Source organism: Gallus gallus, chromosome 14 (genome assembly GCF_016699485.2).
Source record: "Gallus gallus isolate bGalGal1 chromosome 14, bGalGal1.mat.broiler.GRCg7b, whole genome shotgun sequence".
NCBI classification, from domain to species: Eukaryota; Metazoa; Chordata; class Aves; order Galliformes; family Phasianidae; genus Gallus; species Gallus gallus.
In genome coordinates, this window is record NC_052545.1 from 2,504,579 (window position 1) to 2,527,793 (window position 23,215).

At 50.2% G+C, this 23,215-nt stretch overlaps 1 long non-coding RNA gene across 2 annotated transcripts; it reads right to left on the reverse strand.

Annotated features, from left to right (window-relative positions):
* Nucleotides 1–84: 84 nt before the first annotated feature.
* LOC101750426 lies at nt 85–17,249 on the reverse strand. 2 transcript variants are annotated; one of them, XR_005839946.1, is made up of 5 exons: nt 16,585–17,249; nt 9,392–11,522; nt 3,962–4,254; nt 2,573–2,763; nt 85–950 (listed from the first exon to the last, which is right to left on the reverse strand). It is a non-coding gene; the product is annotated as an uncharacterized LOC101750426 (long non-coding RNA). The 2 variants fall into 2 exon arrangements; XR_005839947.1 differs by lacking the exon at nt 16,585–17,249 and having other exon boundaries at nt 9,392–11,324; nt 11,416–11,941.
* Nucleotides 17,250–23,215: the final 5,966 nt, after the last annotated feature.

The window sequence follows — 23,215 nt, forward strand, 5'->3', positions numbered from 1 at the left end:
CGAGCGGGGCTGGGGAGCCGCGGGGCGGCCGTGGAGCCGGCGGGGACGGGGCCGCCCGCGGGCTCCGGGCGCTGTGCTGCGGAGAAGAGTGCCACGCAGTGTCCGTGCCGGGCCTTACAGCGGGCAGGCAGCGCTGCGAGCCCTGCGGCTGCTCTCCTGTTGCCTTTTTCTCCCCAGCGCTCACGGCTCCACGAGGACGCCCACCAGCTCTGCTCCGTGCTCGAGGCTCCCCGCGCTGCGTTCGCTTTCACCCACCTGAGCTGTGCTATCCCAATGCACGGAGGCTGCCTGCCGCTTCCTCAGGTCCCGGTGACCGCAGCCCGTCCCTACCCAAACATAAAGAAACATCTTTACATTTAAAAAACAGGGCTCACCCAGCACCGGTCACTTGGCAGCCGATGGGGCCGCTCTGGCCTCAAACGCCTTCTGTGAAGTTCATTGAAAATCTGTCTGATAAAGGAGAAGCAATTAGGGGATGGCTTGGAGCTCAGGCTGACTTCAAAGGCTCCCTGCGAAGCACGTAGCAACACCCAGGGCTTCTAAAGAACCTGGACCTGCAACATGCAGACAGCCCTCACTGGGAGCCCCCACTGCCCACCTGCAAATGAGACCCGGAGTGCTCCACTCTGCAGGCCCAGCCTCCTCGTGTGGAGCTCCTGGGCCAAAACGCAGCTCCTGTCAGCCTCAGCGAGGTGTCAGCGCGATGCAGAGGCCATGGGAGGTCCAAAGGATGGCAGAAGAGGGCTGCGCTGCCCACGCTTGGTTTGCAAAGTACCACCAAGAGAAGCACCCAGCTTTGCCTGCTGATGCTGGCAGCCCCACATCCACGTTTTCACAGGCAAACCCCCGCGCTGACCTCCTCTGCAAAACGCAAGGCAAATGCTTGCAGTCTGGTTTACATCTGCCACGGGATCCTGTTACATTCAGAACAACCCCTGTCAACGCTGAATCTGTAACAATCAATAAAGAGAGAGGGTTTGTTTATTCGGTGTTGGGTTGTTGGGTTTTTTTTTTTTCTTTTCGTGTTTTCTCATCCCTAATAGTGTTATTTTGCTGCCCCAAGTTTTGCAAGTTTGGTGATCGCCTCCCCCTCCCCTCCTTGTTTTCTTTCAGGACAAGCTGTCATCTTCTCGCATCTTTTCACCCGGCCACTGCGAATGTAAAACTGCAAATTGCGGGATTGTGCAAATAGCACTAATAGCATTTGCATAAAAATTGGTTGCAAAGAGCAATTAGCACTTCATTAATAATCAATGAAGGGCCAATTTACACATTGCCCAAAAGCAAATTGTGAATTCAATTTTGTCTATAATTGAGCATTTGGTGCTGGACAACCACACACTGGTGCCAGAAGAGACCCACGCAGCAGTGTGAGGGTCAAAACCCCCATCAGTTCAGCTTTCAGGTAACTCTCAGCCCGGCTCCTTGGGGCCCAAACCACCACCGTGCTGACAAAGGAAGGATGCTCCACGAGGTCCAGTGGTTTCAGCTATCACAGAGAACACATCTCAGCCTATTATTACCATCCCTGCTCACCTGCAACCCTATTGCAAGGCACACGGATGCTGCTTACAGGGCAGAGGTCCTTCTCCTGCCCCAGTGCACCCTGGGGTGCAGCTGTGGAGAAGGCGAGATGCCTGAAGGATGTGGGAGAAGGGACATCACTGCAGCAGTCCATAGACCTGCACATCCTCCTGCTGTAATGTCAGCCATCACCCTATAAGTGACACCAGAGCTCACCGAGAGGTAAAGGTCTGATGTGGGCCTGGTGGGTTAAGTGAACACCGTCCCAGTTCATTCAGTCTGCCCTTTGCTACTGCCATCCACACACGACCTATCTGAGATATCCCAAATGAGTGCAGCTGCTAGGATGCAAAAAACCCATTCATCCTCGCTTCACCGCTTTGATTTCAGCTTCACTGTGTTGTTCCTGGGTCACATTTGGCCGTCAGGGGGTGTAGCCCTCAGGTTCCCCCTCTAGCAGCATCCACAAAACCAGGCAGCTCAGCCAGGGCGACAACTTCCCCAGTCCCAAATTCACTGCTATCTCATCCTCCACTTAAAAGGCACAGCCAGCTCTGCTTCCCGAGCGGAGTCTGACTCTAAACCACTTGACATCTGAGGCTTTCTTATCACATTTTACGTGGATCTCATGAATCTGGTGAAAAGCTCGACGATCATTTAGCAGAGGTTGGTCGTTTTTATCTATTTTCCATAATAATTTGAATATTATTACAATGGCACCTTTCATCTGGGGATATACATGCACTTTACATATGTTACATTAATTTCACCGATGAGCTGGGGAAGCACTCTTTATCCCTATTGTGTGGGTGAGGAAATGGAAGCACAGAGATGATATACCGCTTGCCCAGTATCACGCAGGAAGTCTCTGACAGAGCCAGGAATAGAAATCACATCTCCCACGTCTTATGCAGAAGAATATCCTCGTGTCCCTGCCCAGTAACTGAGCCCTTAATCCAGACTAAGGCACCCACACAGAACCTGCTTTGCAGGAGCAGCACAGCGCCGGTGATGCTCTGCTCCTGGGCATCTCCCAGATCTCCCTCACCTTTGAAGGCCCTCTGTGCGCAGCGGCTCCGGATGCTCATGGGGAGGGAGGACGGCTCTGGGGGCAGTTTCCATCTGAAGTGGATGATATTGCTTGCTGTAAGCAGATGCTCAACGTGGGATGCTCGGGACTTCTCAGCTTTCACCCCGCGACGTCCCAGCTCCCTTTCTCCTTGCCTGTTCAATCCACCTCTACCAAGAGATTGAATTTACAGTGGACTCGAACACATTTAAATCCATTTATTGCAAAATTACTTTTCAATAATTACATCACTGTGCTGACTGTGTTGCATAATGAAATTAGCATGAGAGATATTAGAAAGAATATAAAATTATAAAAAATATTGAAATACCTCTTTCTCCGTCTGCCTTAGCACAGCCCATAGCTTAACTGGAAAACGAGCACTGCTCCTGGATGGGATTTAAATGCATCAAGTGTAATTTTATAATGCCTTTTATATAAATTAATTATAATGGTTATTGCTGCTTTACATTATTAGATTGAAATTTGCCTCCACTTCAGCGCGTTGAAAGAAAGCTGCACCCATTTTGCTCAGTGGTGCCGTGGAGGTTCCCATGGCATGGAGCCATTCTGCCCATGTTGGTAACACCAACACGTTTGAAGTTTGGAGCTTTGGGAGTGTGTTGGCATTGCAACTCCTTCAGCCCCAAATGCAGCCAAGGCCCTGGAGCAGTGCTGGCATCCTATGGGGATCTCTGGCTGATGTGGGACGCTGCGCCCATAGCAAAGCTTGCTTTTCTGCACGGCAGTAATAGGGGTGCCTAGGCTAGGTTAAGCAACCCCACCCAAAAGCTGTATCCTTTTTGCCTATCCCCACTTTTCCATGCAGTCGTTGCATTTCTGTTCTAATATCTGGGTTACCACACAAAAAAACCAGCATGGAAAGAAGGCACTGAGCTGTCGGGAGGCTAACGAGCTGCTTGACACGCTGGACAAACCACCGTCGTGCAAAGCAGAATGAAGACACAGCAATGTGCTTTTACTGCCGCTTAATACTCAATAGAAGTCCAGTAATATTCAATTTGTGACGTTATTTGCACATTGAATTAATCCAGAAGCTAAAGGGCTAATGAGTTATGGAAAGTAGCGCGTAGCTTAATTGTAACAACAAGGGCTATGCTCAGTCCTGGATAAACATAAGATTTTGCACCCACTGTTGCACAGCAGATGGGCAGATCCTAAAGAAGTTGAGAAGGCCTGGCAAGCAGCAAACTGCACATTGCAAGCTATTGGAAAACCTGTTCTTTAAACACCCAAAGTTGCCCTTTTTTTCGCTTACATTCCTCCCCAAACACCACAGTGTTTGACAGGGGAAGCTCAGAAATGCCATGATGACCAATGGGGAAAAAAAAAAGGAAAAAGATTGACCTTGTGCAGCTCTCCAAGAAAGTGACTGTGCTGTTCCCCACTGCAGAGGGTGCAGAACTCTCCTCAGAGCCCTTCCCCGGGAAGAAAAGCTACGGAAGATCCCGTCTTCTGCATGGCCTCGTGGATCCTGCCCCTTTCCTGAGTCCTTTGTGTAACGCCATGGTGTGGGCAACTTCCTGAGATCCCCTTGAATCATAACATCATCGAGTCGTGGAATATTCTGAGTTGGAAGGGATCCATAAGAAGCACTGAGCCCAACTCCTGGCTCCAAGCAGAGCCACCCAAAATCTGACCTAGGCAAAGAAAACAAACATGGAAAGTGACATAACCAGCAAACTCAACCCCAGCATCCTGAGCTACACCAGCAGTCCTGCTCTTCTTCCCAGCACTGCTTTCCCCGGCTCCTGGAACAGAGATGGAGCTGGCAGGAGGAGGGCTGGAGCCCTGAGCCTCCGACAGAGCCAGGCTGGGGTCAGGAGCTCAAGAGGTTGCACAGTGTAATAGAAAAAGAGAATAAATCTAAACAGCACTTAATTTATTGATGAAATAAGAAAGACTGTTTAATGCGGAAAACATAAGCAAGATCAATAGCAGAGAACGCAAATAACTAAAGCTATTGACACTTAAGTATTTTAAGCCTAATTGCAGGCATATGCACTTTCTAAGGGTATCTCACCTTCTAATAGCACCCTTGAGATTACGGGGTTAATTGATGCAGCTGTTTACTCCTGGCTCACGTGGTCTGGATTGGGATTCCCCGGAGGATGCTATTAAACTAAAGTGTTTAATGAAGTGCTAAAGAGTGGAGTTTCTAATATTCTTCCCTTGAACGAAATTGAAAGGAAACTGGAGCAAACTTCTCCTCCCCAGGTGGGAACTGCAGCTCGTGTTGGAGAGCATCACCCTGTGGTCCTCATGGGGAGAGGCTCATGTGCAGGGACCAAAGGGTTGCTTGGGCTTCTTTAGACTGAGGCTTATCTTAGACTGAGGCTGTGGGAACGCTCTTGGGTGATTTCCTCCTCCGTCACAGGTAGGAGAACAGACCCACATACGTGCTCCGTATTTCTCGGGTGCATCAACTTGGTGGGGCAAACCAAGACTGCCAGAAAAGAGGCTCTTGAAGTCATAGAATCATTAAGGTCAGAGAAGACCTTTAAGAACTCCAAGCCTAACCCCAGCCCCAACCCATCCCACCGTGCCCACCGAGCATGTCCCTCAGTGCCACATCTCTGCAGCTGTGGAACACCTCCATGATGGTGAGCCCACCGCTCTTGGGCAGCACTACCAGTGCATCACAGCTCTTCCTGAGAAGAAATTGTGCCCACTATCCAACCTGACCCTTCCTGGCACAACTTGAGGCCATCATCTCTTGTCTGCCAGCTAAGCACTATGAAGGCAGGTTTAAGCTAAGCTCTTTTATTTCACAAACAGAGCATGCAGTCAGATAGCAGGGCTCTGCTGGTGTGTGCTAACTCATTAAATGACAGCAATTTAATTGCCTTCAATTGTCTGCCCAGCCCCTCCACCCCACGCTGGCTGCTGTCCCCCCTGCAGCCACCCCTCAGCCCTATGGGGACGGCGTGGGAGCACCGCAGCCCCTGACGCCAGTCCTGCAGTGCCAACGGCCAGGATGGAAAAACAGGGAGAGAGGAAAATGAGCAAAGGAACACGCAGCCAGCCTCAATGCCGATTCACTAAAGAATAATTATTGTCCCCTCACGCGTCGTGCTTGTCCTTCTGACAAATAGAATACTTCTGAAAGAGCACATCTCCCTTTAGCAGCCCTGTCTCTCCCGCGCCCTTCCTCTGCCTCGCTAGCTCCGTCTCTGCCTCCCTGATACCAACTCTGACAAACCGTGCGATTCTGATGGAAAATTCATTAGTCGTCCTCTTTTTTTTTTTCCCTTTCCCATTTTCCCAGTCAGCTTCGCGCCTGATCTGTCAGCCTCTTCCATCCTGATTATCTGGAGACGCCAATTTCAAAGAGACATCTTAATAGTGATGTCAACGAATTAATTAGATGTGTTAATGAGCTAAAAGCAACCCAAATTAAATTAATGCAGTAATAAGCACAGACAGCAAAATTAGCTCCAATTTCTGTAAATGATTCTGAACTGTACACAACATCTCATCCTGCTAGAACATTACCATCCCCCAAAGCTAATCAAGAACTCCAGTGCAATTAACTGCTTAATTACAAAACACACACACAGCTCATAGATCCAGCAGCAGGAGGGGTGCGCCGCGCGAGCGGGGAAATTCTCTGCAACCAAGACCACGCATCAGACCTGCAGGAAAGGCTGTGTCCCAGACAAGAGAACCCCACGGAGCCCCAAAATGGGGTTATTACGAGCCAGGGCAGGGGATGGGGCAGACGTGGGGCTGGGAGCATCCCATGCTCTGGGCAGCAGTGGGGGACGGTGCGTGTGGCCAAGGATGCTCGTTGGCCAACCGCTTGGTGTTGGTTATTGTGTTGATCAGAGCAGGAGCTGCACGGCAAAGCCTAATTGTCCAGCTCTGCTCCTGTCCCCTGGGATGAGGTGGGAGCCACTAATAACATTGCGGAGCAGCTCAGGTATCTGATTAGTGCTAATTGCAGGCAGAAAGAGAAAGAGGAGAGGATAGGGCTGTGATGGAGGGAAGGGGGATGAGGATGGCAGACAGAGGGAACAGCTGAGGGGGGCTGATGGGAATCCTCAGGATGGGGAGAAAGGAGAGGTGAGGAGGGGAATGATAGATGTAAAAAAAAAAAAAAAAGAAACAAAAATCAAGCGAACAAAGAACCAGAGCCAGAAACAAAGGGGAAGAAGGTGAGACAAAAGGGCTGTGTGCTGCCAGGCCCCACGGATCAGCGGGCAGGAGGGTGATGGGGACACGTGAGCAGCCCTGTCCCAGCCCCACCATGCTGGTGGCACTGGGCATGGTGGGAAATGCTGGTGGGTGACACTGCTGGTGCAGACATTGTGGACTCATCAGCCCACGAGTAACAGAGGAATATTGGCGATAAAGAGGAGGACAGCTCCCCAATGCCTTTCTGAAATACCTGTTGATACGGGTCTCTTGTGCTTTCTACAGACCATTAATGTTCTTCTTGCCTATTCCTTCTGACAGAGCTCATGCCGTTTCACAACAATCTAATCATTTCCAGGGGAAATCAAACCCCCTGGGGCAGATAAACCAGAACTGTCAGCCACTCGAAGAGCAAAGCCAAAAATTGTATCACACCAGAATAGGCGCTATGCAAACAGAAGCCCATGGGCTGTGATCTACACAGCTGGGTTTGAAAGGAGATGCAGATTGTGGCAGCAGGAAATGGAGAGGATCTGGGCTTTCTCTACACCGTCCGGCCAGTGTGCTGGGGGGACCCATCACCCACATCGTGCTTTGGCACAACGGCCACAACTGTAAAGTCTTGGAGAAGAAAAAAGCTCAAGAAGATGTTGGTTTTGCTGTTGATGAGAAAAGAAGGGCTAAAGTTGGGCTAAAAATGGCACATAATGGAACACACTCTAAAAGCTCTACACCTGGCCAGTTCCTTACAGCTCTCACTTTGATTTTAATAAGTGGAGTTATTTTTTAAGACAAATAAAGCACTTTCATGGGGATGTTAAGAATGTCATTGCAGCCTCTGGAGGCTTCGTACTGTGGCAGTGGCAGACAGACAAATTGCTTGCTCTCTGCTAATGCCATACAACTAAGGACTTTCCTAATGGAAGAGCCTAATAAAAATAAGATGTTTCAGAAAGCACAAGCTGAAACGATCTTCTGGAATTGGGCCTAATAGCAAGCCCTCTGTGCCAGGAATATGCAGCTCATCTTCATGCCGTTTCCTCTCTTCCCAACTTTATAAATGGGGTAATACGATGCACTCTCCAGCTAGAAAAATCAATGGAGTCTTCCCTGGCCAGGAGCCCCATGGACAGTCTGCAGCAGTGCAGGACAAGCCCAAGGGGGGATACTTGTCAGTAATGCCACAAATTAACCACACTTTAAAATGCTGGTCCTTGATCTGTCGGCATATTTCTGAAGAATTTACAGTGGATTTGGCAGGTGGCCGTGATACAGCGAGTACTACGTAGGAGAAACACTTCTGCAACAGAAGTTAATACTTTCCAGGAGAACAAGGAAATAATTGTGTCAAAACAAACCTTAATCACTGAATTTTACCTGTTTCTCAGTGCACACGAGTTTGCAAACATGATTCCCATCCAAGCAAACGAGAAACATGGGGATCTGTCTGTGTGCCTTGAGAAGAAAATACTTTTCACAGGTGCCTTCTCGGTGCTGCCTGATCAATCTGCTATCTCTTTTTATTTATTCATGATTTCTTAAACGACTGCAGCAATATTGACATTAAATACAGCTTTGGCTTATTTTTATTCATTCATTTGTATTTTAAGTTGACTTTATCGACTTCCCCTTGGCTCGCTCTGTTTGTGCTCCCAGCCTCCCCCTACACACATTACCCACGTTTCCTTCCCAGCTCCCTGCTCCTGTTCCAGGTAACCACAGCACAGTCATTTTCTGCTCCCGGTGCAGTGGATGAGCTGATTTAAGACCTCATTGACCAAGATGGGTATGGCACACTGTGTAACTCAAGACAGGCAAGGGTTAACTCCATCTGCCCCCTTTTCTATCTCGTTGCCCCTGTGATGCCATGCCTGGCTGGCGCTGTGCAGCCCACCTCTACCTTCCACCCACCCCTTCTCAAACTTCAACTCATCAAGAGAAGGACAGTGCTTGGCTTGCCCTGCTCTCCAGCTATCTTCCTTATTCTCTTTCTCTTTCCCATCCCCACCATGGGTTCATACTCCTCCCTCCTTGTGCTCTGCTCCCTGATCACTGCTTCTCTTGTCATATTCCTCACGGAGTAACAACCTGTCACACTCGTAACCTCTTTGCACCAAAAGTGTTCTTTGATCTCTGCAAACTACATTTGATGCTGAAATCCTCGATATTAATATCTTTTGTTTGTGTGTCAATGTTCTCTAGAATCTAATTAAGCAATGTTTTGAGAGCATTATATATGTTTGAACAATTTGGCAGAGCAGACAATATGAGCTATTGACCTGCAAGGATAAATTGTGCTTGCAGATTCGGAGAACTCACACGTGCCTGCTTCTGCATGCCATTTCTTCTGAAATATGTGCATTTGTAAAAAGGCCTTTTTTGTAATAATCTCTGCAAGGCTTAATCAAGGAACTTCCCCTGCTCTTTGCTGCAATTGCAGTGGCAGATACAGCAGGGCAGAATAGCAGCAGGTTGCAGCCAGCGCAAACAATAACAAAATAAAGCAGAGCGAGTTCCACCCAAACGCTAATAACAGAGATTATTCAATCAATAGGCTCTTGTTATGAATGAACAGGCTAAATTGCCTTTGAATGATGTAAAGATTGACAAGGTATAGGTCAGCCTAATACAACCACTTACCCTAATTTGACTTCAGCAGTCTGAATGGCAGCAGTGGCTGGCAGTGGGGTCGGGTCCATGGAGTGATGCTCAGCACGGCCTGTGGAGATGCTGCTGGCAAGTGGGTGGATGGGACCTGGAGAGGGGCTCAGGAGAGGGAAGAAAGAAGAGTAATGGCAGAACGTTTTTTTGAGCTTCCCCCACCTCAACAGCAAAGCCTGGTCAGATGTACCTGCTGGGTTAGAGTTGGCCCTTTGTTAAGGAGCCCAGCACATCAATGGTGATGCTGGGAGATATCCACTGGGCAGGGCTGGCAACACTGGGCTCCAAAGGGATTTCCCAACGCCAGGTTGGACATGCTGTAGAGATTCAGCCTGGAGAACAGCAGAGGGGAAAACTCACGCTGTACCACACTTCTGGTCCTGCCAGGAGACACAGCCCATCGCTGGAGCTGCTGATGTGCCTCTGCTCTCAGCAAGAACAAAGCTCCAGGACAGGTAGAACAGAAATCCTATGCATCCAGTACAGCAAACGTAGCAGAAAAGGATGCTGCCCACCTGAGCAAGGCAGGGGCCAAGTCTGTGTTTCGGTTTCCCTTCCCAGGAGGAACAGCCAACACAACTGTCCCATGCACAGAACCCTTCCTAAGCAGCGCATGAAAGGCCTTACACAAGTAGTTATTAATATTAATAATAATAATTGTTGTTGTTACTAAGCCAACTACAAAAATAATTTTTCAGAGAAACAAAGTGCCCTGTCTCCCGGTGATAGATGGCAATGATGTTAGAAATTACTCACAGTGTGAATCTGGTTTCCAGTCTGCTTCCTTTCAATAAATTACAGGCTTGAGTGTGCACAGTTTTAAAGTAAATACAAAGTAGGCAGGAAGTCTATTTCCCCATCAATTTTGCTCGTGGTCATTTGGGGTTTTCTCCAAATATCCCCCAGCAGTTCTCAGCACATTTAGCTGGGGCTGGTGGGGCTGCACGTGGGCAAATGGGGGTCATGGTGGAAACTGGGGTGATGGTGCAAACGTGGGCATGCCCTGGCCACCTCAGCCCCGCACCGTAGCACCCCCCCCTGCCGTTTCTGACTCCCTCTGCACACTCTTCAATTTTATACTTTTTTTTTTTTTTTTTTTTTTAATGTTGGGGGTTTCACCGCTGTTGTTTATCCATTAAATTCCTTCCAGATGGGGCTGTGCTTTTCCTCCTTCCTTTACGCCGGCAGCGCGCAGCGGCTGCCCACCAGCAGGTGTAGGGCCGGGCGCAGCATATGCCGTGGGTTTGGCAGAGCCGGCTGCCCGGCAGCTCCTGCATGCATCTCGCCGGGCAGCGCTCAGCTGGGACCTGGAGCTCCTCACAAACACCATCTGGCCTTGGCAGGCCCGTGGAGCCCTTCCCAGTGCTGGCAACCTGTGCGGATGGATGGATGGATAGATGGATGGATGGACAGACGGACGGATGGGTGGAGAGGTGAATGGACGGGCGGATGGAGACACAAATGGATGGAGGGATGGAGGGATGAATGGATGGATATGTGGATGGAGAGACGAATGAATGGATGGATGGTTGGACAGAGGGACAGATGAACAGACAAATGGACAGACGTAGGGGTGGATGGATGGTTGGAGAGATGGATGGACAGAGGGGCAGATGGAAAGACAAATGGATAGACGTATGGGTGGATAGATGGTTGGACAGATGGACAGACAGACGGATGGATGGAGAGATGGATGGATGGATAGGCAGACGGATGGACGGACAGAAAGATGGATGGACAGATGGATGGATGGATGGATAGACTGATGGATAGATAGAAGGATAGATGGAAAGATAAGCTAATGCACAAAAAATAATGAGCAGCAGAGGGAAACAGAGGGAGACTCACAGGAAGAACTGCTTCTTTTCCACTGTGTGTACCAAGGGATCATTTCCACCCACCAGGACAGCCTCTGCAAAGCGAGCACAGGGAGACGGGAATGGGCAAATCTTTCCAGAATGCGCTTGGCTTGCAAACAGCTTGGAAAAAAAAGGTTTGCTCACTCCCCCTGAAGCTCTCCATGGTCAAATAGCAACAGATACTTCAACAGACATCCCTGGGAACATCAGTGAGCAGTATCCAAGCTCTGTGCCTCCAGGCAACAGCATCCCTGAGGGTAGCAAAAGACTCATTTTTACTCTGTTTCTGCAGTTGAAGAGGTGTTCTGGGTCCACATCTCAGCAGTCTATCATTGCCTGTCTCCATTCCAACACTTCTTCCATCTCCCACAAAAACTTCATTTCTTCTAGTCAGGTCCACTAGAAACTGACTCGTCAGTACGAGCAGATTGCACCCACACAGAGACATCAGCTATTCAAGTCACTTGCCAGGTAACGTGGTTGAATGGGTCGAACCCTGGGATCCTGCAGTCTTACAGGAAACAGTTTTCATCTGGAACTGCACAAAGAATAGAATCATAGAACCACCAAGGTTGGAAAAGACCTCTAGGATCACCAAGTCCAACCCCAACCCATCCCACCGTGACACCAAACTATGTCCCTCAGTACCACATCTCTGCAGTTCTGGAACACCTCTAGGGATGGTTACCCCCCCCTCCACCACTCCCTGGGCAGCAGTGCCAGTGCATCACCACTCCTTCTGAAAATAAATTGTTCCTACTATCCAACCTGACCCTGCTCTGTTGCAACTTGAAGCCATCACCTCCCATCCTGTCACTAAATACAAAGCACGTGAAGTCCCCATTGCAGCAGAGCAGAGCATCTCACCAGATCCAATTCCTGCTGCTGGCCAGCAAACCCTGGTGGCAGTCACATTGACACAAAGCATCTCAAAGACAAGTGTAGGCGATGCTGCACCGAGCCTCACCAACACGTCAGCCAACAGAGCCAGGGCCCCTTATTACAGCCTTCTCTCTTTTGAAGAGGAAACCACCCGCCTTCCTCCCTGCCACATCCCACTCTCCAAACTCAAACCAAACCAAAAGGATCAGTTGAAGTATCCAAACTTGTGAACCCACCCCACAGAGCACAAAACGTTGCGTTTCCCACCCAGCCACTTGAGCATTGCTGATGTATACGAGGCATGCAGCACCGAGAGATGTATTTCACCAGATATATATCTCCGTTCTACAGTTACTGCACACATGGAGCAGCGTCAGGACAGGCTGACCTCCCACCTCCCTGCATGGGGCTGTCTGTCCCCTGGGCACTGCCAGTCTGGGAGGGCACTGACAGAGGAGAAGGAGGAGGAGGAGAGACAGATGCTTCCCAGGCAAACAGAGAGGGACAAGGGGAGAAGAGAGCCAACAGGGACAGAAAGGAGTGTGCATGCACACAAAGGCAGGCAGACAAAGGGAGTGCAGGGACAGGAGCTGCAGAGAGGACTCAGCTCAGCGAGGGCTGCTCTGGGAGCTCTGTGCAGGATGCAGCCAAGCAGCATCCTGACACAGCCCCGTGATAAATATTTATTGTGCCTGGCTCTATAGCTTCAGTTTCCACCAGGTTCATCTCCATTCTTGCTGCAAGAAGCGCCCCAGTGTCCCTCACACTGCTCTGGCCTTCCTCCTCCTGATCCCCCACAGCCCCACTCCCGTGCAGCAAAGGAAAGAATTCTCTCTCATCAATCAGGGCTGTGTTTCTCCCATGCCACGTAAATAATTTAGAAGCACAAGCATCCATGGCACTGCTTATGTGCAGCCCAAACCCAGTGCCAGGAATCTTGGGAAAAGGGCCCAATAATATTGTACCAGTCCAGAGTAATTAAAGTGCATCATTACATATAAATTTGTAATTAAACACTTTAACGTAATCATCCCGCACAGCACGATTCCTGATGAATTAATTAAAAGAACTCCAGAAATTAATGTTTTACTTGTCACCATTGTTGTGCTAGCTGTAGCCATCTCCCTGACTATTCCTGCAGCATGTTGTGAAGTAATTATGTCATTACTGGGGAACGGAAAGGCTCAAAGTCCCAAAAGAGGAGAAACTTGAAACAAAGTGCAGATAGCAACCACAGAAGGCAGAAGTGGAGAAGCACCAGCACAGGGTGGGAGCACCTTGCCGACCCCCACGTGTGTGCAGCGTGTGAGGGTGCTCCCGTGCTCGCTCAGGACAGGTCACTGCCTCCCAGATCCCTCCCTTATACCTCTCGCTACATCGCGTCGCATGTTCTGCTTCAAACATACTGGACAATTCAGAGCCCCCAGGAGCAGCCACCTCCTCCCATCCTGATGGAGACGATCCCCAGGATGCACCCCCAGCATCATCTGCTGGGGTTAAGGGGTTAGAGCTGAACCTAAATGGAATTGCTGGATGCAGCAGGCATTGCTGTCCATCCGCCTGTCCGTGTGCGTGCACGTGCATACATCTGCATGCGGTGTGCAGCCCTGTGCCAAAAACTCTGCCTGGGGCTGCGTGGTGTGGGGCATGCAGGGTGCTACAACCAGCCAGAGCCCAGCACTGACTGTCATGGCAAGGAAAATGTAAGAAAATAAAAGAAAGGGAGAGGAAAGGAGAGGCCATCAGTGTGCTCCAGGACATACAGACAGACAGCTGCACGGGGTCACCCATGGCTGCAGCACTCCCCATCCGTATTTACACACTCTTAGTAAGGAAGACATTCTCCCACAGTGTATTTCTCACGAATTACATTCCCAGTGCTGGTTACTATCACTCCTCATCCTTCTAGGAGTATCCTGGGCATCATCTCAGTCTCACTCTGGTTTCCTACCCACGCAAAGCCCTGAAGTGCTCACAGCTCAGCTTGCTGGGGAGGTGCAGAGTAAGTGTGGCATTTTGGGGGTGAAGCGTAGGCAGAAAGCTGGCACCTCCAGGCTGACTCGGTTTCCCCAACTAGAGCTTACATTTAACTGAGGCTGTGTTAGTTAACATTTGTGCGGCTCTTTGAAAAAGAAAAACGTTTGAGGCTTTAAACACTGCCAGTGGGAACAGATCAACAAGATTTCTAACCCTTCTGAAAAATTAAAGCTTTTGCCAATTAAGCTGGCAAACGCGTGGATGTGAATCTAAAAGCCTCTCGAGCTCAAGACCAAGATGGGAGCCTCCTGAGAGCAGCTCTCCTGCTGCTCCTCGTGCTCACCACGTCAGAGATGGAGCAAGGAGCCCAGCCATGCGCTGCCCAGCAGCCACACGCTTGCAGCAGAGATCTGCCTGCACAGAGCCGCTGCTCCTCACATCACCACATACAGCACGAGCGTGCAGATAACGTTGTCCCCTGGATTGCTTCAACTGGCATTGCAAAAACGTCATCATAAAGCATAATTTCCTTTAATTTTTCAATTAGCCCTCTAACGTGGGTTGCGGTTTTGATACCACGAGCTACCAGGGATCTCCACATATACTCATACCAGCATACGTATCACCTACATTTGGGTGATATCTATGGATTCAGTGACTAAATCTCCTCTTTGGCTCTGGAGCAGCCCAAAGAACACCGTGATGGATGGCAAAGCAAAGTGTGTGACACCTGAACATCCCCGTCCCTTCCCGGCTTGGCCTCGCTGACTGCTGCCCAGCTGCAGTAGGACACCCCATCACTGCACGCTTGGGATGCAGCCTTGTGCAAATTCCTGGACAGGGGACAGACGAAAAGGATAAAACCCATGTGTGTAAGCACAGAAAGCATAAGGGCATCACCCACCTGCACAGTCCCATGCTGAGTGAGGCCAAGGGCAAACGCCCACATCATTGCAGGAACTGAAAACCAGAAGCCTCCAAGCACCGCTGTGTGCGTGCGTTGCGCTGATGGATGTAGCAACAGGCACACATGCTGTGATGTACGGTCTGAGCACAGGCACCCAAAGCAACGCCACCTCCGGGCACCAGTCCTGGATGAAACCATTTATCCCATCACCTGCAGTCGGTCACTCAGTCCTTCAGTGCCACTGCAAGGATGGGGCAACCACGGCACCGCTCACCCCACACACACACCCGCCCCAGGAAAGGTCCGGCTCGCAGTGCTGAGGGCTATTCGTCACCCTTCCCCATTCCTATAGGAAAGCCTTACCTTTCGGAGCAAGTCCAAGATATTAATTAAGATAAATCTACCTCAATTTTGAGATTCTCTTATCATGTAATTTATCAAAATTATGTTAATTATTTCTGTAGGGCAGCAAAATTATTACCTCTTCCGTGTCTGATTTGTATTAATATTCATAATTTAATAATTCAGCATCCAAGCCATCTGGTTTGGGGAGCCACGCTCCTTCCCCTCCCTCTGTCGGAGCCAAATCGCTGCAGTCTCACCGCTCCCTGACGTTCCCCACCCAAAATGCAGCACCAGCTCTGCCATTGCCATCCCCCGGTGTGGCCGTGGGGCCACGCGGGTCCCACAGCCCCGGGAGCAGAGCAGCCCCTGCCCTGTGCTGGGCTGAGCCTCTGTCACCGGCGCTGTCTCAGCCCGGCAGGTGAGCTCAGCTGAATTGACATTTTCCACACTTTGTGATTTTTACACTGTAATTTGACATAATTAATGCCTACATTACTGCTGATAATTTAGCTAGTTAATTAAACTCGGAGGAGATAATTAAGGAGAGGCTACTGCTTGGACTGCTAATTGTTTTTGTCATTATTTTAGGGGCCCGACAGCTGCCGGCTGAGTCATCCTCCCCATCAGCTGACGGCCGCACGTGAGCGGTGCTGCGGGCGCAGGGCTGGGGGCGAAGAGGAGCGTGCAGATGGCGAGGGGCTCTGCGGTGTGCAGCCCCATGGCCAAGGGCGGGCAGCGTGGTTTGGTGCTGGAAAGCAAAGGAAAGTTGTCAAGAGGCGGATAGCAGTCAAGCTTTGCAACGGGCTGCCCAGGGAGGCGGTGGGCTCACCATCCCTGCAGGGGTTCCGGGACTGAGGAGGTGTGGCACTGAGGAACGGCTGGTAGGCACGGTGGGATGAGCTGGGTTGGGGATCTTACAGCTCTTAAGGATTCTGTGATTCTCCCAACCTTAAGGATTCTGTGATTCTACAATTCTATGATTCTACAATAGCATGCCCAAGGTCTTCTTCCTCCATGCCACCCGAACATGGAACACCGTGTGTGCCATCAGCTCGTGGTGCACAGGGCATGCTTTGGGGCTCACATGGAGCAGAAGCACTCACTGCCTGGCCTGCCAGTGAGCAGAGCAGAGCAGAGGCCTGCAATTCCCCATGTATCAGTGCCATGTCCTTGTCCTGGACATAAGGAAAACTAACCCTTACCTTACTCTCCTGCAGTAGCAGCACTGTGTGGCTTGGCAGCACGAGATTTCTCATTCCTGGGAGCTTCAGCCTCATTTTCATCTATGGATAAATCCCTAGTCAAAGCAGAAGCAGATGGGTGACAGCTCCATCCGGTTCCCAAAGAGAAAAGCACATCATCGGTGCCGTGTCCCTGCTCCCCACACTCTTTGTCTTGCAGAGCCCTGTGCCAGCCCCACATACACCCATATACCCCCCTGCACCTCTCCGCTGTCCCACACACTGCTGCACAGCTCCCCCCACTGCCTGGCTCCCTCTGTGCTCTGCACCACGATCCTGACTTCTCAATGCAGAGATGGGGAAGGAGAATGGTGACTGGCAGACACCCCTCAAACAATTTGATTTATCATCTCAGTCCCATTCAGTGCTGTTGGCATCCTCCAAATCAAAGCTTCTCTTGCAATGATGTGTCAAAAAACCATGGAGCTGCTGGAAGGGTTCAGCCAAGCATGGCCCAAAGCAGGAGCGGTACCCCAGGGGCTGAGCATGGAGTTGGCAAAGCGCTCCCTTCCGATATCTCTGCAGTCAGAGACACGAGATGTGTAACAAAGCTCACAGGGACCGCTTTGCGTCTCTCCATGTTAGGAGGAGACACTTTGATTTTCTTTCTGCATTTCTATTTATCCCAGTGCAAAAAAAAAAACCAAAAAAACAAAAAAACAAAAAAAAAAAAGAAAAATGTGCCAAGAGGATTTGATATTTCCTCACTCCTTTTACCCAACCATCTCAGAGTGTGCCTTGCGAGGGGCTGTGCGCGCAGATCGCCCATACAGCATTTATCTGTGGGGTCAGCATCACTCTCCTCTGCACCTGGAGAGCACTGCTGGGGCTGAGCTGGAGCTCCTGGAGCCCAGGGCTCGTGCTGCCAACTCTCAGAGCTCTGTCACTGCTGTTCCATCCCTAGCACAGGGCCCAGAAAGACAATATCCCTGTTCCCAGTGCCTTTCTGCCACAAGGACCACGGAGACAATGCCAGAAAGCAGAGCTGTGCCATGGGCACCGTGGCCCACGTGGCCAGCACGGGGTGGCTGTCCCTGCTGTCACTGCTTCCTTGCTTGCAGCCAACTTTTCTGACTCTCTGCATCTCCAACAGCAACTCCAGCCCCGATGCTCCGCACTGGTTGACTTCTGGTGGAACCTAAAGATCCTCTGCACGAGGGACTGCACAGACACCGCCACGGAGCGCCTCAGCCCAAACAGGACCGTACGCGTAGGCTGCTCCGAAAGTAATGCCTCCTATTTATCTCCACGGAAGTTGCAACAGCTACAAAGAGCACAACAGCGCTAATTGATGGAGCAAATTCTCAGCTACAAAGCACTATTTTTCAACACAGTCACCATCGTTAGCCAGGAGTTTTCACCAGCAATGAACAAGAGCCTGCACACTACTCTTGTAGATACCTGCACCAAGCAGAGTTGTTGTCACTGCTGCAATGCAGCACCCACCACCCCAAGCTGGGACTTGTGCCCCAGAGGTGTCCACATGGCAGCTTGAAGGTGCTCATGGTGGGGATGTATGCAACGCACATGGAGATCTACAGCTGAGCAGAGCCTGCGGCTGAAATGCAACAATTTCACACTGCCCTTTCACCTCTCTTCCTGCTATCTCCCAGCAAAACGAATCTCTCAGCTCCGACAAGCTCAGCATTACCATCCCACAGAGCCAACCTGCCTCCTCCGAGCCCCATCCCCAGCACACACAGGAACAGTGCCCTTAGCACCGGAGGGAGCGAGACGCAAAGGAAGAGCATTAGGTGGAGTGAGAGATAGCAAGAGCACGGCCGTATCAGACGTCTCCAGGCAAGATAACACGATAAATAATCAATCAATCCCTACAAAATCCTTAAGTGCTTGATGTATCCTCCTGCAAATTGAATCACTTCTCCTACCAGGAAGTTCTCTCTTGTAAATAAATGAGAGCAGAAATGGCCCATATTGAAAAATAATGTTGTTAAAACCACTGATTAAGTTTTACACAAGCATATGAGAGGAAACTAAAAGGTTTTAGCTTTTTAATTTAAGAAATGAGGAATATGATATAATTTCAATTTGTGATGAGATAAGATGTTCTCGATATTGTGGCTTCAATTGGATTATATCCTAATGTACTTTTATAAAGTGTCAGGCTAGCTGCAGATTAAGGTATGTGTGTAATATTCTTTATTAACAATTTAATGGACTTGCTTTCACTCTATCCATCTTAATCAGTGTTTCCAGTCCACCTGGGAGATCTAGTTAGTGCAGAACCTGAAACTCCAACCTGATGAAAGAGGGAACTCAGTGATCCGTCAGTGTCAAAAACAAGAGGGAAGCACTGATAAAAGACTGCTGAGGATCATCTTTAACCTCCTGTCAACGGCTCCACTCCAAAAGCGCTCAACAACCGCCCTTGGAGTCACTCAATGAGACAAATGCCCTCCTCAGCCCCACGTCCTTCCCCTGCCAGAATATCAAAGGGCCTTCTGGCAACTCACAGGACTTGCTGCGTCACCAAACCCAGCCGCCTGATCCGGGGTGATTCACTCCATAATCCCATTTTACACTCAAGCAGTGGTGTGAGAGCAGCCTGGCCATGTGGGCTCTCCAGCCCTCACCCACAGCCCTACCTTGGTTGGAGGCTTCCAGCTCATTTCGTTCTGAAATTTATTCATGGCAGGTTTATATCTGCACGTGCTGGTATCAATATTGGCCTTCAGCTTAACTAGCTCTTCTCTCTCCCTCCTGTTTATCTGCCTGTGCAATCACATCTCTCAGCCTTCATTTGGTTAGGCTGCATCAGCTGTGCTTGTTCAGCCACCTCAGAGGGACATCCTGACACCTTCCCACTCTCCGCATCTCTTCCTCTTTTCCAGAGGCGCCGTCTCTGCACGCAGCTCCCAGCACCCTTCCTATGCTTTCACTGAGCAACCTCTCACTCTGGCACGGCACTGAGGAAAGGCAAAGCCAGGGCAGCCCCCAGGCATCCTCCTCTAGGCAAAAGGCATAAGATCTTGGCACACGCAGCCCCCAGCACGTCCACAAGCTCAGACCACACCCAGTGACCTCCAACTGGAGGATGAGTCCACCAGGCTATCAGCAGCCACCAGGCTGGCAGCCCCTTTTCCTGCTGCCTGCAGTGCCGTGCACACACACAGCCATCACCCGATGCACGGAGCAGCAGCCTGGTAAATAATGGGCCATCAGGAAAGAAGTGTCTATACATCTCATCTCCTTTAATTCACTTGCAACGCGGTGATTCGGTGAGGGTGGGTCGGTCGTAGCTGCAGGTGCTCCCGGACCGGGGAGGAGCACAAAAATGAAGTTGTTTGTGGCTTTTGATTCCATCCCTGGAATTATTTACAGCTGCAGGCAATATTAAACTATGTAGAGCAAGTGTCCTCATTTACATGCTAATTCATTTATACCCTCTGGATTGATTTCTCCAATTCATTTTCAGCCCACTAACTCTTCTGATATGAATTATATTATCACCTCCAGAACGGCAGCAGGGAAATGTGACGAAGCCACCCCGGCTCTTCTGATCTCTAATTGCCCTCGCTGCTCGGAGCTGGCGTGGCCGGCTGCAGCCCCACTCCCTGCCCGTGGGCACCCACATCTGCTCCATGCCAGCAGACAAAGGCTGTGCTCAGACAGTCCCACCTCCAGGGCTCAGTCCTGGGGAAGGACTCAATGCTCAGACTCGCTGCTGCCTCCGGAAACCATTCCTTCTTTCTGCCCAGGAGGAGCATTTCAGAGAGCAAAACTAAAGCGTGCCCACATCCTCCAGCAGACAGGCCTGGAATTAATTCTAGATCTCATGGGGGCCTCTCTGAGGCTTCTCAGCAGCCTCAAATCACAACAGATGGATGTGACACATCCCCAGTTCTCCCTGCCTTGGGAATGAGGCACTCAGAGTGAGAGGAGACACCACCAGGGGCCGGAGAAGAGCAGGGGCTGCCCATAGGAAGCAGCAGGACTTGCCACTGTCCCTGATAGATGGGTGAAGTTGAGACATCCTTTTCCAGGTGGCAAATCCAACAGCTGGACTCACTTCTCTGGAAGACCTGACCGAGATGTCAAGGTGATAGTGAGGAAGGGAACCACCTCCTGCAGTGACCTGTGAGCCTGCAGGACACCAACCTGCCACGAGGAAGGGGGGAGAAGCCAGCAGCCAACGGGGCAAGGTGTGACCATCGAGGTCCCTTCCAACCCAAACCATCCTATGACTCCATGTGCAGTGCTGCAGGATGCAGGGCAGGCTTTCCCTTCTCCCTTACAATAGCAATGAAGTTCTGCAGAAATTTAAATCTCAGCTTCCGTAACCAGGTGAATTTCATCAGACAGATGCCCCATCGACTATCTGTGACATCATTTTGAATCCTGCACCTAACATACAGAGCAGACTTTGCTCAGGAGATCCAGTGAAATCCTACCCTTCCTCACAACAGGCCTTTCACTGCTATTGCTGATTATGTTTGTCCTGTGGTTTGTTATTGAATGGGAGGAAAGTGTCCTGCGCACTGTATGGGGCACCTTCTGCAATAGGCTGTACTCATAGTGCTGTCTTGGAGCTCATACATACAGAGAGCTGACAGCCAAAAGCGCTGAGCTACGAATGGCTTAAAGGCAAGGTGAGCATCCCCATCCCATCTCCTAAAAGGAAGGGGAAGGCTGGGTTTAACATTTTGGTTTCAAGCTCAGAAACATGCAGTGCTCAGAAGGTGATTTGGAGACCTGTGCTTTTATGTCCTCGATTTGGCCATCAGGAAAACTATACCAAGAGTTCCAACACAGCCTACAGACTGCAGGACAGCATCCTTTCACTGTGTGACATCTCATTGTTCAAAAACATGGTGTATTTACAAACATGGCAAAATAAATAAACATGGGATTTAGTACAACTGCTCTGGGATCGTTGTTCCTCCATCTGGAGCATGGGTTGGTGTTCCCGTAACACCGTTTGCTCTCTAACCCCATGTTTCAGCATTGCTTACCTTGCTGGTGATGGGTGAACTCACAGTAAGGAACTGGTGATGCTCTCATGCAGAGCGCTTGCACGTCCTCTGCCTTGCAGCCAGATTTGGGTGCGTTAGTCCTGTAGAGGGGGAATCCACCTCCTGCAGTTGAAGTGAGCTGTAGTCAGATGCACTGATATATGCCCTTCAGAGTCCATTTCAGTGTTTTACAGCTGTTGGTTGACCACGTTGGAGACCAGAGCCCAGCACCTGTGCAAGTCAGCAGCTGAGGAGCCCAGCTAGACGACGCTCGGCTGGCCAATGTGGCTGTGTTCAGACTCCAGTGGGTTAAATGCCACACACTGAAGCTGATACAGGCACATCCAAACTGGACACACACACACGATGTTTGGTATTTTAAAGGCTTGCAGAACCCTGCTTTCAACAGCCTAACTCCTTCCTTGCTCTCACATCTTGTATGAGCAGCACGCAGCTCTCTGCTGCAGCTGGGCAGGCGTGCCAGAGGGACCAAAACCAAAAGGTCCAGGCTCATTGAAAGTTAAACAGAACCACTTCTCCTCCAAATTCCACTGCAGAATGAAAGCTACAGGGAAATTAAGACATTTCTGCTGGCTGGCAGGGAAAGGACAGCTCTTTGTTCCTGATTTACACCATCTGAAACAATTAACTTGTAAAGCCGAGATACCGTTCCCCTCGGCATCCCCTGTTTGTTATGCCTCAGACCATTTCAAATGAGCACTTGAGAAGTGAGAGAGCCCCTCTGCCTCCCATCACTTGAGGGAGGGGGAAAGTTGTCCTGAGTGGAACAATAGGCTGTCCCTTCTTAATGCCACTTCAAAGCTCCTCGGTCAGGAAAATTGATAATTGCGTCAAGTGCAGTTTCTCTAAACTTCATCATTTAGCACTGAAAACTGGGCTATTGAACTCATACAGTTCTTTGATCAAGACCAGTTAATTAAGTTATTCCCTTGATATGACTCTTATCATTTTAGTGCCAGACCTACATCACGCTTACGCAATTCCCATACTAGCTTTGATAAGCATCATATAAGCTTCCCAGACCATCATCGCTGGGCTCCTACAGTCACTGCCACCTTACCGGTTCCACCTAGCACATGGGGCGGGCTGTTGGAGGTCAGCCTGGGAGCTATTAAAAGAGCGATTCTACAGCCCAGAGGCTCCCAGATGCTGTGCCAAGGGAAGTCATCCATGGGCTGAAACCAGAGCGGCAACTTCTCCCAGAGCTTGCTATTTCCAACTAGCACTTTGAGTTCAAAACTCCTGTCGCTCCTTCCCACCTGATTCCTCCCGATCCTTCCTCTTCTCCGAGCTCCTCCATCCCACCCAACCGTCCAGGCCTCCTTCAGCAAATCCCCTTCCTCCGCGTTCCTGCTCTCCATGGAAGAGTGACAAGCTCCAATTTAGGTCTCCACAGTTTTTCTTGGGCTTATCCCCTTAAACCGGATTAGCGAACATCTTAATGCCAGTGACACCAGTCACAGCTCACCATCTGATCCTGCCTTTCAGGATTTGCTGCATCTCTGCACTTTCCTCTGCTGAAGGAGATCCTGTGATCTCTCCTTGCATGGCCTCCAGCTCCGCACCACCAGCAGTCTCCCACCCCACTGCGCTCCTCT